The following is a 7891-nucleotide window of genomic DNA, read 5'->3' on the forward strand; positions in this document are numbered from 1 at the left end:
GTTTTGATCTTGAATTCTTTGGACTTTTTTTGGGGGGGGCTAGGTAACCTTAAGTCTATTTACCACAAATTGACTCACAATTTTCATTATCAGCTCACCTCATTTAAATGAGTTCAGATATTAATTATCATATACTGAGAGTTAGCAACATGAGTTTCAAAATTTATATGCATACAGATTGTGAAATTATTTTTGCTTTAGTCCTTTTAGTGATTTTTTTTTGAGGAAGTATAACCATACCTTTTTTTTTCTTTTTTGATTTGAGGTATTCTTTTAGAATTTTTAAAATATTTTTTGTGATTTCTATATCTTATCACAAAATTGTTAATTTTGTGATGAAAGAAATTAGAAAGAAATTCTTAAAACTGGTTAGACAGTGGTTATTAAATAGTTCTGAGTATACTGTAACAGTCTTCAACATTGACAAGAAATGATCTCATGTTTTACAATTCATGATTATTTTTAATTATTCATAGAATGAGGGAATGAGTACATTGTATTCCTGTCTTAGTCAGGGTTTCTATTCCTGCACAAACATCATGACCAAGAAGCAAGTTGGGGAGGAAAGGGTTTATTAGGCTTACACTTCCATGCTGCTGTTCATCACCAAAGGAAGTCAGGACTGGAACTCAGACAGGTCAGGGAGCAGGAGCTGATACAGAAGCCATGGAGGGATGTTCTTTACTGGCTTGCCTCTCCTGGCTTGCTCAGCCTACTCTCTTATAAAACCCAAGACTACCAGCCCAGGGATGGTCCCACCCACAGGGGCCTTTCCCCCTTGATCACTAATTGAGAAAATGCCTTACAGTTGGATCTCTTGGAGGCATTTCCTCAACTGAAGCTCCTTTCTCTGTGATAACTCAGCTGTGTCAAGTTGACACAAAAATAGCCAGTACAATTGACCCCTTGTCAACTTGACACACAAACACATCATTAGTAAGCCTCAACCCTTACATTCTTATTCATCCCCAAGATCTAAATAACTTTAAAAGTCCCACAGTCTTTACATATTCTTAAAATTTGAATCTCTTTAAAATATCCATCTCTTTTAAAATCCAAAGTCTTTTTACAATTAAAAGTCTCTTAACTGTGGGCTCCACTAAAACAGTTTCTTCCTTCAAGAGGGAAAATATCAGGGCATAGTCACAATCAAAGCAAAAATCAATCTCCAACTGTCCAACGTCTGGGATCCAACTCACGATCTTCTGGGCTCCTCCAAGGGCTTGGGTCACTTCTCCAGCCATGCCCTTTGTAGCACACACGTCGTCCTCTGGGCTCCAGATGCCTGTACTCCACTGCTGCTGCTGCTGTTGGTGGTCATCTCATGGTACTGGCATCTCCAAAACACTGCATGACCCCTTCAGTCCTGGGCCTTCAATTACAACTGAGGCTGCACCTTCACCAATGGCCTTCCATGGCCTCTCACAGTGCTTAGCCTCAGCTGCTCTGCATGACCCCTTCATGCCTTCAAAACCAGTACCACCTGGGTGACCCTTACACATTACCAAGTCCCGCTGCAGAAGGAGTACAACCTTGCCTATCTCTGGAACACAGCCTCTTTGTGCTTTCAGAAAACACTTCCCAGAAGATGTCACCTCAACGATGCTGGTCTCTTCTTAATCACCGCTAATTTCTTAGCTCCAGCTAACCAGCATCAATAGTCCCAGTAATGCAAAGTTTTTGCTTTAGTAGTTCTGGTATCTTGTTAATCACAGCTGATTCTTCAGCCCCAGCTAACCAGAACTACAAAATCTTCACAATAAAAACAGCAATGGCCCTGAAGAGAGTCTTTATTTTCCCCCTGAAATTTCACAAACCAGGCCTCCATCTTCTGCACTGTTCTCAGCATTATCTTCCAAGCTCCTACACAACATCTGACAGAGCTCTTAACAACGAATGGATCTTCAAGCCCAAAGTTCCAAAGTCCTTCCACAGTCCTCCCCAAAACATGGTCAGGTTGTCACAGGAATACCCCACTCTGCTGGTACCAATTTGTCTTAGTCAGGGTTTCTATTCCTGCACAAACATCATGACCAAGAAGCAAGTTGGGGAGGAAAGGGTTTATTAGGCTTACACTTCCATGCTGCTGTTCATCACCAAAGGAAGTCAGGACTGGAACTCAGACAGGTCAGGGAGCAGGAGCTGATACAGAAGCCATGGAGGGATGTTCTTTACTGGCTTGCCTCTCCTGGCTTGCTCAGCCTACTCTCTTATAAAACCCAAGACTACCAGCCCAGGGATGGTCCCACCCACAGGGGCCTTTCCCCCTTGATCACTAATTGAGAAAATGCCTTACAGTTGGATCTCTTGGAGGCATTTCCTCAACTGAAGCTCCTTTCTCTGTGATAACTCAGCTGTGTCAAGTTGACACAAAAATAGCCAGTACAATTCCTATTTAGCATTTTTAAAAAGATATTGATTAGGAAAATAGATCTTTTGAACATGAATAATATTGTTCCATTTTATCAGTTTCTAAAACTTTACTCCTGTTTCAATTAAAATTTATAAAGATGGAAGTCATTATACTTTCACAAAAATGGAAAATTAACTAGAATTGAACCATTAACAGAATATATATCCTGTTCATAAGTATATATGTTTTTAGACTTTTCAGCGGGTTTCCAGATTTTTAAAGCCATTATGTTATGAAGTCAATTTTCTATGTAGTATAAATGCCACACTTGGATAAATGAATTTTATCTGCTTAAAATGTTGTTTTAATTGTTAGCTGTTAGGATTTATTTAACTTTTGAAGATACAGCTCCTAGAAGAGAAACCTTCAAAGGAATCAATAGATTTATCTTCCATGAAACAATATTTTAAAGTCAAAATTTCAGTAGACCAATTCTGTATTCAACAACCTAAATCTTTCCTAATGTGCTCTATATTTTATACAACATTTGTGACATATTTGCATAAAAGTTTTACATTCAAAGTATTTGAATGAGTAATATGGAAGCTTACTATGTCTTTTTTTTTTTGTTTGTTTTTTTGTTTTTTTCGAGACAGGGTTTCTCTGTATGTATAGCCCTGGCTGTCCTGGAACTCACTTTGTAGACCAGGCTGGCCTTGAACTCAGAAATCCGCCTGCCTCTGCCTCCCGAGTGCTGGGATTAAAGGAAACACTAATATCTTTTTTCAAGACTTTCATGTAAAACATATGACTTTTGAATTCAGGATTATACATATAGAGTAAATATTACATGTTTGGAAAGTATGAAAGGAACAATTCAACGGAATAATGCACAAAAATATTTATTTTTAAAGGCCTATACTAGCACTGTAAAAATAATTCTATTATTGAAAACCATAGGAATATAAGCATTTAATGTATCTAAATTATGAAAACTGTAACATTTCTCATTTGCTCTTATTAAATGAAACAGTCATTTATTATATCTTATGTCTAAGTTATCATCATTTCTACCATTAGTGTTTCAAGTATTATAAACTTTTTTCTTCCTTCCTTCCTTCCTTCCTTCCTTCCTTCCTTCCTTCCTTCCTTCCTTCCTCCTTCCTTCTTCTTTAAGACATAGCATTTTTTTGTAGGCTTGACTATCCTCGTGTTGACTCTGTAGAATAGGCAGGCCTCAAACTTAGAGATTCACTTACCTCTGCCTCCTGAGTACTGGGATTAAAGGCTATGCCACCACTTCCTGGTATAAATTCTTTTTCCAAATACATGAAGAAATACAGTTATTTGAACAAATAAGTCATTGGGTTTTTGTATGGAACTAAATCTTAGAAAATATTATTTTTGAAAATAGAAATAAATGTTTAAATTATATAAGAAAAATTATTGAATGTGATAATTTCCAGGGCTGTGGAGACAAGTCCGTTCACATATATGTGTCACAGAAGTATGAGGACTAGAACTCAGGTACTCAGCATCCCTTAGCCGTTCAGGGCTAACGAAGCCTCTCCAGTCAGTCTAGCTAACTGAAGAGTGCTGGTTTCAGTTACAGATTCTCATCTCAAAAGTTAAAGTAAGATCTTATCACGGAAGGAAGATATCTGTTATCTTCACATACATAAACACATGCATCTGCATGTGTATATATCTGTGTATACACAAACACAATGATGATTTTATTTCTTAGAAATATTCAAAACCTTTAGTTTAAATATAAAACTTAACATTGCTTTTCAACAGCAAAATAATAACCTGATTAAATGTCATTAGAAATTTTTCCTGTTACAATGTATCTAGGAATACACACACACACACACACACACACACACACACACACACAGAGTTCAGGCAGTCATCAAACTTCAGCACTTCCTGTCACAGTGGTAGAATTAATGGCATGTGCCATTATACACAGTTTACAGCCAATCTTATTTGAAATGGAGTAAACCAAATTTTTTTTTTAATTAAGATTTTTTTTTTTTGTGAAAACAGAATATTTTGGGGAGGAGGAAGATCCCAGTGAGTAGAGGACAGGAGAGTAGAGTGGAGGGTGAATGTAATCAAGGTATATTATACATATGCATTAGCATATCACAGGAAAGCATACCACTTCTGCAGTTAGTACACACTGCTGTCAAAGAGGAACACAGCTTTGCTTTCGCTTGTAGACATCCCAGTGTCTTCTCACTGATAATTACAAGTAATTATGCACATATTCTGTATTCTAATATAATCTATAAATAGCAATTATAAAAACACACTTTTTCTTTAATGGAATTCTTTAAGTAGCTATCACTTAACACTCATTTCTGATACTCCTCTGTTAAAATGCAATAGAAAAATTAGACAAAAAGAGGCACACAGTCTGTGTGACTCTTTATTCATATAATAATTACTGACCGTTCTGACAACACCCCGCCTTTTTACATGCCTATAAAGAGAATTCATTTTAAATTAATTGACAACACTATGAAATAAATTGCTTTACTATGTGGCTAGAAAGTAAAGCAAACCAACACCAGATAAAATTATATTCAATTTGCTGTATAGGGCTTGTGTGGATGAAGGCTAGACCAGAACCATTTGCATGGGAAGTGTTAGAAGACAAATGATGCAGGAATCACACTTTCTTTAGTTTTCAAAAAAAATTCTCCCCCACTTTTCTTTATCTTTTGGTATTGCTCTCTCTCTTTTTAGAGTGAATGTCTGGTTTTCCTGTAGTGGTTCAAACTGACTGCTTATGTTACAGTTGTGGTTCAGTTTAGCTTTCATGACTGGGAGTATTATCTGATAAGTACTTTTTAAAAAATTGTAAGATTTTCTTTTCTGATTGTTAAACTGGGAGGTACAAAATTATCTTCCAGTTTAGTGGAAGTAAGAGAAGGCTCACAATTGATGCATGGAATTTTCCATTAAGAATAAATTTATTCTAAACTTTAATTTCAGTATCATAGACATGAATACTTCCTAAACTTTTAGAGTAACAACAACAACAACAACAACAACAACAACAAAATAAAACAGAATCAAACAAACAAAACAAAACAAAACAAAATAAAAACCCTCTAGACTATTCTCATTGTGGTGAGCCTGAATGTTACTATCCTTTAAAAATCCAGAATGCTGCTTATCTTTTTGAAAGGGATATTAGAAAGGAAACAAAAAGAACATCCCTTTGCTTTTTATTAAGCAACAGGTACTCTTACCAAGAGTGCTAGGGAACACAGAGTTGCTAGACCACACTGGTTAAATGAAAATGAAAAAAAGAAGGTAGGGAATTGCTTCTTTCTACAGTAGGCAGAATATAAAAACAAGTTTTGAAAGATAAAGTTGGAGACTACTTCACATTTTTAACATCTAAAAGGTTTTAGAATTTAATAGTTATTATCAAAAACTTTATGTTGATTATATATTGAAATTGAAATGGATATTTCCTAGGCAAATATAAGAAAGTACATTTGTGTAAGTAGAAAAATCTGTGTTGATCAAAGTATTAATATTTTATACACAAACGATTCAAAGAATATAAACTAAATTTATGATTGTTGCAACACATAAAATTGTTGAAGTCTAAGACTCTTTTGGAAAATAGACATCTAATTTTCATCTGTCTATTTTAGTGATGGGTGTTAGAAAATAGAAAAGGCAAACACGTGGGTGAGATGGCTCATGCCTACAATCCCTGGAGTCAGAGACTGAAGTGGGAAGATTGTGAGTTCAAGATCAGATTGAGAGACCCAGACACCTTATCTCAAAAGAGAACAGAACAAACTTAAAAACTAAAACAATGCAAAGAATCCTTTTCTTATAATATATTAGTCATTTTTGGTCAATTATTTTGTGATTTTATTAGTCAGTTACTGCATAGTTTTAAGTTTTAATAACCTCATTTCTTTAAGGAAGTTATGATGTTTTAAAAGAATAGTACAGTATGATTGAATATTTAGTTTCATAATCAAGATGTTCACATAATTTCCACATTTTTCTTTAATCTTTTGTGCTTGCATTTATATTTATTGAGTTATGCATGATAACAATAGATTAAAATAACATGTAGTGTGAAAGAGTCATGAAGAGAATATAGAATATTGCATGTAGGAGGTACTCATGGTATTTTTCTAAAATCCTCAATTTCAAAATCCTGTCAATGATTTTTTTTTCTGATTACTAAATTGGAAACCCTAGAATTATAGGTAGAAAGTGAGTAGAGGCAGGAGAAAGAGGGTTCTACTGTGGCAAATCTTAGGTTGGTATTCCCTAAGAGGCCATTTAACATCCACTTTTAAACATATCATGCTGATCTCAGGATATTTCTGTGCAATATCTCAAGCTCCTACAGCCTCAAGGTAGTGAATGTGGGATCGGAGGCCCCTTCACTTCCTGAGAGCCAATGATACAAGTTTTGCTATGTGATAATAATTTATAAACTGACTGTAGAGATAATTCGAACATTTGTGGCACCTTGCCAGAGTGTGGGAGGTTTGTTGGAGCGTAGATTCCACATTTCCATGCAACTCAAGTGGGAAGGGACCACACTGTTTTCTTGGATCAAGCATCAGTGTGACAACGTGGTGACATCCGCTGCAGTTATAACTTTGTCACTCACCAGATGTGTGATCTCAAGAAAAAAACTGAGCTTTAACATTTTTCCCTCTATTTGGAAGTAAGAGTATGATTTAATGATTCTGGGTGCCTCTTGTCCTTACATTTCCTGTAATAAGTAAAATATCCCCCCTTTAAAAGATACTGAAGCTAGAACCTCTAGAATAAATGCTGATATAGTATAGATATTTTGCAATTAGTGGCCACCCCACTCCCTGCTAACATATTAGTTCATTTGTATTATGCCAGGTCTATCTGGTAGAATTTGCAAGTGCACAGGGAATAGTCCATCCATTTGCATGTGTTTGAGTGTTGATTTTTCCCGAGGAGGAGGCAGCAAGATTCTTGTCTATCAAATGAATCGTTTATAGAAGCAAAATAAGTCACCGGTGTCTTCCTTTCATTTAAAAAAAAATTCAGTCTCAGAGAATGGCAATGAAAAGAAATAAATCTGTGAAAATAAAATGGAAACACAAATGATCTGTTGAATCATTATAACCATCGTATATACAGGAAATAATTTGTATTTGTCATGATTGCATCAGTAAATGGTTTCTTAAAATAAAAATTTTAAATTTTATTTGGGTTATATGAGCAAATTGTAGCAGGGAGTAAGCAAGTAGACTCTTAGCCCACAACAGATAGGTGATACTGCAGTAAGTTTTTACTTTATGGGACAGTCATTGCTGCATTATTAGTCATAATCTGCAATTGATTGTGCCTCCTTGTTCTCGGTCCCTCTTAGTAGGAGAATATAAAAACCAGCACTCACCAGACCCTTTTCATACACACCTCAATGTCAGGCTATTATTGAGCCAAATAATAGATTTTGAAAACTTTGGTTTCTGCCACTGTCAGGCATATGTACAAGTGTGC

The sequence above is a fragment of the Mus caroli genome, unplaced genomic scaffold (genome assembly GCF_978045245.1).
Source record: "Mus caroli unplaced genomic scaffold, Mus_caroli_1 scaffold_1, whole genome shotgun sequence".
NCBI lineage: Eukaryota > Metazoa > Chordata > Mammalia > Rodentia > Muridae > Mus > Mus caroli.